The following is a 6,033-nucleotide window of genomic DNA, read 5'->3' on the forward strand; positions in this document are numbered from 1 at the left end:
GGGAACCAGTCTAGCTGGCTTGTACCCGTTCATAGGTGTGTAATCGATTGCAAACAAGTGCGATGGTCAACTGGGGCCAGTATTTGAAATAAAGCCAGTTTTTTCCAACGCTGATCGGCCGATCAGCGTTGGAAATTGATACAAAAATACCACTTTTCTTGAAAATGACAGTATACCAGGTGCCATGATTTTACAGGATGCTTTACACTGTCATTCACTAACAGTCCAGCAAGGTATTTCAAAATGATTTGGTAGTTTTATTTTTTGATGTTTGCAAATGTTGCATTTTCCCTTTAACTTTGAGCTGGAACCAGCCACATTCTGTTGTAGCACATATCACTTTTGGACTGCTCTTGTTCTGAAATTTATAGAAGTCAGGGTTCAGGAGCTCCCATGGTATAAGTTTGTCCTGTAAACATGGGATGCGTCTGTTTTGTGCACAATTATAGTAACAATTACACATTACTTCTAACAATCTTTCTATTTTACAGGTTATAGTTACATTTTCAAAATTTTGCAACAAAGGCAAACCAAATGGTTGCATGATATTTTTACTGACTGAAATCTCAGTATTACCAGATAACTTGCATATGCAATTAATGCTTATAATTTAATGACATTAACAATAAAACGTATTTTACTGTTCTGTGTACTGTAATGAAATTAAAATAATCATTTATTGTATGAATGCAATACCCATCACAAAAAGGGCTTAATACCTTTATTCCAAATGTGATTGAAGATACATTTTTTTATATTTTATATTTTGGCCAAAAAGGCGAAATATTTTTCTATACATTTTGTCCGTTGATAGAAGGTGCATTGTATGGTACTAAATATTTTGATATGTTTGTACTAGAAAACGTATATCAGAATTTATTTTTGCATTGATGAATATCAATTTTTTCTTTTGAAGAAAAAGGGAATTTGTAGTTTGAAAAGCTTTCTTTATCTTTGTTTTGTTCTGATTAATGTGTTCTGTAGTATTTTAATTATTAGTCTGTGTAAGTGAAATTATTCTGTAAATGTTTACAATGTACATGCCATTTTCAGAGATGCAACTGGCTTTTGAAAAAAAAACCCAGAAATCTAAAAAAAAAAAGGGGCGGGGTCATAATAGCGTAAAAAGAATATTTGTACTGACAACTGGTACAATAGATTAAAATTGCACTCGCATCAAAAACACAGCTGTTTTCATTAAATTCATTGAATTCTAATACAAAGTCCAATTTCGAGGAGAAAAAAATCTCAGAAAGATCGAAATTTGGAAGGAAAGTTGAAGACCTCCGAATTTCAATGAAAAGTGGAAAAGTTGCATCTCTGAACATTCGCTCTTTTCACACTCCGCCATTGGGCATGCACAGCCTCGATCTGGCATCTTTACACAGTAAAAATAGCCGACACGGGAATCACTGAACCGGCTATTTTTATTGTGTAAAGTTTCCAGATCGAGGCTCTGCATGCACATGGCGGAAGTTTGAAAAGGGCGAATTGAAGGATTTTCTTCGCATTTCAAGTTTGGATTAACGTGGCAGTGCTCTTCCAATGTTTGTAGCAATTCAGCTTTTGAGTCTGTAAGCACCAAATACACCTCAAAGGGAAACTGAATATGCACAATTGAACTCAGCATTAAGGTTGAACAATGACGCTGACTAGACCGGGTTTAATCTGTTGTCCTAGTTATGCTTCGGTTGTTCAACATTGTATTGATTCTCTCCATAACACGCAGACTATGATCACAACATCCTTGCTGTCATTATTTCAGATAAGACCTAATAAAGGAATTTCTACTTAAACATATTCAGAGAAAAAAAAGGTGTATTTTTTTGTGGCCTGTTTTCTTAGCAATCCTATTGACCTATCGCGGCAGAATCAGCAGCTTGTGAAAAATTGTCCAATTACATGATATACAAATGGACGTGAAACGTGCAACATCTGAGACAAACAGAACTTAGTGTACACAAATTCCATAGGGGTGTCTAAGGTGCGTGGCTAACTCGCAAACGGCGATAGGTCAACTACAGGGTGTGTCTAAAAGAAAGTGTCCTTGATTAAACATTTTTTTCCCCTTGAAAAGCAATTAAATTTGACACGCCAACAAAGCATAAATGAGCTTGTTCTACTCATTTGGTAAAAGGAATTTACTGAAATTGATCTGTGCTATGAGAAGTTATGCATATTTTACTACAAGAGTCCATTTTTACAGCTGTCCACAGAGAATGCCATTTGAAGCTATTGATCTGAGAACCAGAGACTACACACAGGCATTGAGATACAAATGAAGTTTGTCATAATTTTTTTCAAGACTGACATATGAGTTTTACTGTCATATTTTGAATATGTTTTTGAATATGTTTTGAATATGAGGAATATTTTTCTGAAATAATGACAGTCCTTTGTGTCCATTTTCCTGTGCGAATTTTCATTCATTCATGAAGGCAGGAGAATGCCCTTGTTTCATTGTACATGTATTTGAACGGTAAATGATCATTGGTGGACAGCTGAATTTTGTGATGTTTGTATTAAAATAGACACAACTTGTGAACATAGAATGCAAATTACATGAAAGTTTCACAGTTACTAGTCAATAATCTGTACTTTCTCTGTTTTTTTTTATAATAATAATAATAATAATAATATTGGCTATTTATAAAGCGCACGTATCCACCAGGACTGGTGCTCAAGGCGCTACATCATTATTACCCCTGCTCATTGGGCACATGAAACATTCCAAATACCATCTCAGCTCCCTGGGGAGTATACAGCTCGATGCAGCCTGTTAGGCGCAAGGTAGCTAATTCAATCACAATAACCATCTCTGCCCTCACAGGTACCCATTTACTCCTGGGTGGAGAGAAGCAATGAGTGACAAAGTGCCTTGCCCAAGGGCACACGCACCATGACCCCGCCAGGACTCGAACCCACAACCTGCAGCTTTACCCGCAGACCACGAATCAGTGCCCTTAACCACGAGGCCACAGCACTCCACATTGAATGGAGCCAACCACATATTTTTTTCTCATTAAATCACTTTCCTTTTGACTTACCCTGTACAAACATCCAGGAAGGGTGCAGTCAATTTGATAAAGCTTTGATGTCAACATTTCATTTATTTATATTTTGGCATTTGCATCATTCATTGTTTCTTCAAGTTCAGTTGATTAGCCTACATTAAGGAATCGGTGATATGTTTCCGCTTAATGAAAAAAAAAATCTGCTGTAGTCATCAACTTCCAGCAAATGCATGTATAAAGTTGCTAAACAGGTCTTGTTTTTCAGGATATGCCATAAAAAGCCAATAGTAGCCAATCTTGGAATTGTTTGGTACCGAGTCTCCTGAATAAATATAGGTTAAAATGTAAGTTTTTTGCAATGGATGAATATGGGTCATTAAATAAATTTAGAATCCAAAATGTGACATATTTCCTTTCCCCGTTATCTTGGTACTTTAGGTAGTTTGCTATTCATAATCACTCATTCATTATTGAGTGCATTGGGATAAGAGAATCATAGAAGTCAGATGTAATAGGGACAGAAAAAAGTGGACCCCAAAGTCATAGAATGAAACAAATCTCAAAAGCCAAAAAAGTACCTTAGCTATGCAGCCTAAAGAGCTAATTAAGAGGAAACGAGGAAGAAATCTTTGGTGTTTTTTTTCTTTGGGGGGGGGGGGGAGGGGAGGAAAACCTGAGGAAGACCTTGCATACCAATTTGGGGGGGAAACTCATGGTACCAGCCCAAAGCCCTGTTCACGGAGGTGGAAGGCAAGGAAAGAACCACTAAATATCTACCATTGTGTTTGTCTTTACTTCCCGTATACATGTATATCTCCATTCTCCTATCCTTGTTGATGGGGAATGTCATACTTTATTCAAAATGATGAATATATTTTTCCATCCAAATGTGACTACACGTAACAAAGAAAAGAAGTGAAAAGTCAGTTTTTTTAACACAATAACTGAACATACTTTCTCAGTATAATGACCATTATGTAATTGCCCCCAAATTCCATAATACATGTAGAAGTCAAAACTTTGTGAAATGAACGCATTGTAAGAAAGTTACTCCTCATTCTGCTTTTATCAATTGGTATTTCAATCTGATTCCAATTATTATCTTGTAAGAACAAAATTGGACCGATGGACAGATGAAAGAAGGAACACATTTTCCCTTTATGATGACAGTAACACAAACATAAACTCACAGACAGGTGCTTTTTACCAATTTCCTCTTTATTTTTCATGTTGAAACGGGCAAAATATAGCTTTGCTCTAACTCAAGCATTTCTATGGTACAATTTACATTTACAATTAACAGCCAAACAGAACTTCCACAGGGAAACAAAATTGATAAACAATACTTGTGCATCGTCCGTGTGTCATTAAGCAAGCTCAGCATTGCTTATACATTGTATTGAAATAAAGAAATAAAAAAAAAATGGGTGGCTTTGAGCGAAACAGAACTGCATTACCCATTATTGCTTACAGCTGCAGTCTCTGCTGATCAGATCACCCAATAAGAGCATTGTTCGGTACCACCGGATAATACTGGTTAACACTTGGAACCACTGGGTATAGGTGACAGGGTGTACATGTACCAAAGGCATCGCTGGGTACCACTGGGTGCCAATACAAATGTACCACTTGGTACAACTGGGTGCCCCTCGGTTCACCTGGGTTGCAATACCTGGGCACGCAATTCAAGTGGCCCCACAGCATACCCACTAGGACTGGTTAAACTAGTTGAATTGGAATCTGGGGTGCATTCCACTTAGGCAAACAATGGGAACATTGCCAACATGTATGCAATGTATTCACATACAAAATTTGCAAACTCTATTGGCAACATTAATTGACAATGTCAACAAAAGTGGAATGCACATCTGATTAGAATCTAAAAGTTAACAGTCAATAAATGAGTAGCAACTTGGGCATATCACACTATCCAAACTCTCTCTGTGTTGGACCACGGATCCTATACACAAGGATAAACGACTTCCAAAATGTCTGGTTAGAGGCGTGATAACGGCCTGTGCGCGTATAGAATATACAATGCGCGTGCACGAGACTAAAGTCGGCACGCAACTGCAGCTGAATTTCTGTCAAGTCTCCCGTGATTGGGTTTCATGTGGGGCGCGCACGCGCCGAGTCTCGTGCAAGCGCACGCATTGTGTGTTCTATACGCGCACAGGCTGTTATCACGCCTCTAGACAAACCATTCCGTACACTTTGTACATAAGCTCAGATGAGTCGTTTATCCTTGTGTACAGGATCTGTGGATGGACCTGATCCAAACTGGAGATTTCAGGAACCCCTTTCACACTAGCAAGAATCCAACACAGTTTCTACACGGGTCCGGTACTCCCGAGGATAAAATCCAACCCTGGTCTGGACCAGGGTTGAGAGGCTCCACCTGGGCAGAAAATCCCAAATCTACAGCTGACCCGCGTACACACCAGTGTAAGTGTGAATGGTACGCCCTGCTTTCCCATGTTCGATGGGACCCACTTCCGCTTATAATGGTGGAACTGTTTTGATTTTAACATGGGTAGGCGCGACAATAGTGTGAACAGCCCTATTGAGTATGCTGGGTAAACTGGGTAGCGCTACTCAATTACAACATGGGAGCATTTTCACTGTTAAGACTTTAGCATTTATACATATAATACTCTGCTGCTGAGTGACGCTGCCTTAGTATATATTGTACACATGTACACAATATTCTTGTACTGAGATATCAAAAACCCTATGAGATCATCTGTACACATATATACATGGTATTTAATATTACAGTGCCAACACATTTTTTACAAGTGTTTCTTGGAAACATAATACATTATGTGATAACAATTTGTGTCCAGTTGCCTCACACGATCACTTTCAATGGATTTTTGTTTTCGTCCAATGCAACCTGTTTAATAAGGAACTATTTGTTTGTGCTCAGCAGCTCCACTTAATAGATCTGAGGCATAAATGATGTCACACTTTGTTTACATGTGGGATTTCCAATGGGAACCGGCTGGGAACGTGAGCC

The sequence above is a fragment of the Patiria miniata genome, unplaced genomic scaffold (genome assembly GCF_015706575.1).
Source record: "Patiria miniata isolate m_02_andy unplaced genomic scaffold, ASM1570657v1 HiC_scaffold_5, whole genome shotgun sequence".
NCBI classification, from domain to species: domain Eukaryota; kingdom Metazoa; phylum Echinodermata; class Asteroidea; order Valvatida; family Asterinidae; genus Patiria; species Patiria miniata.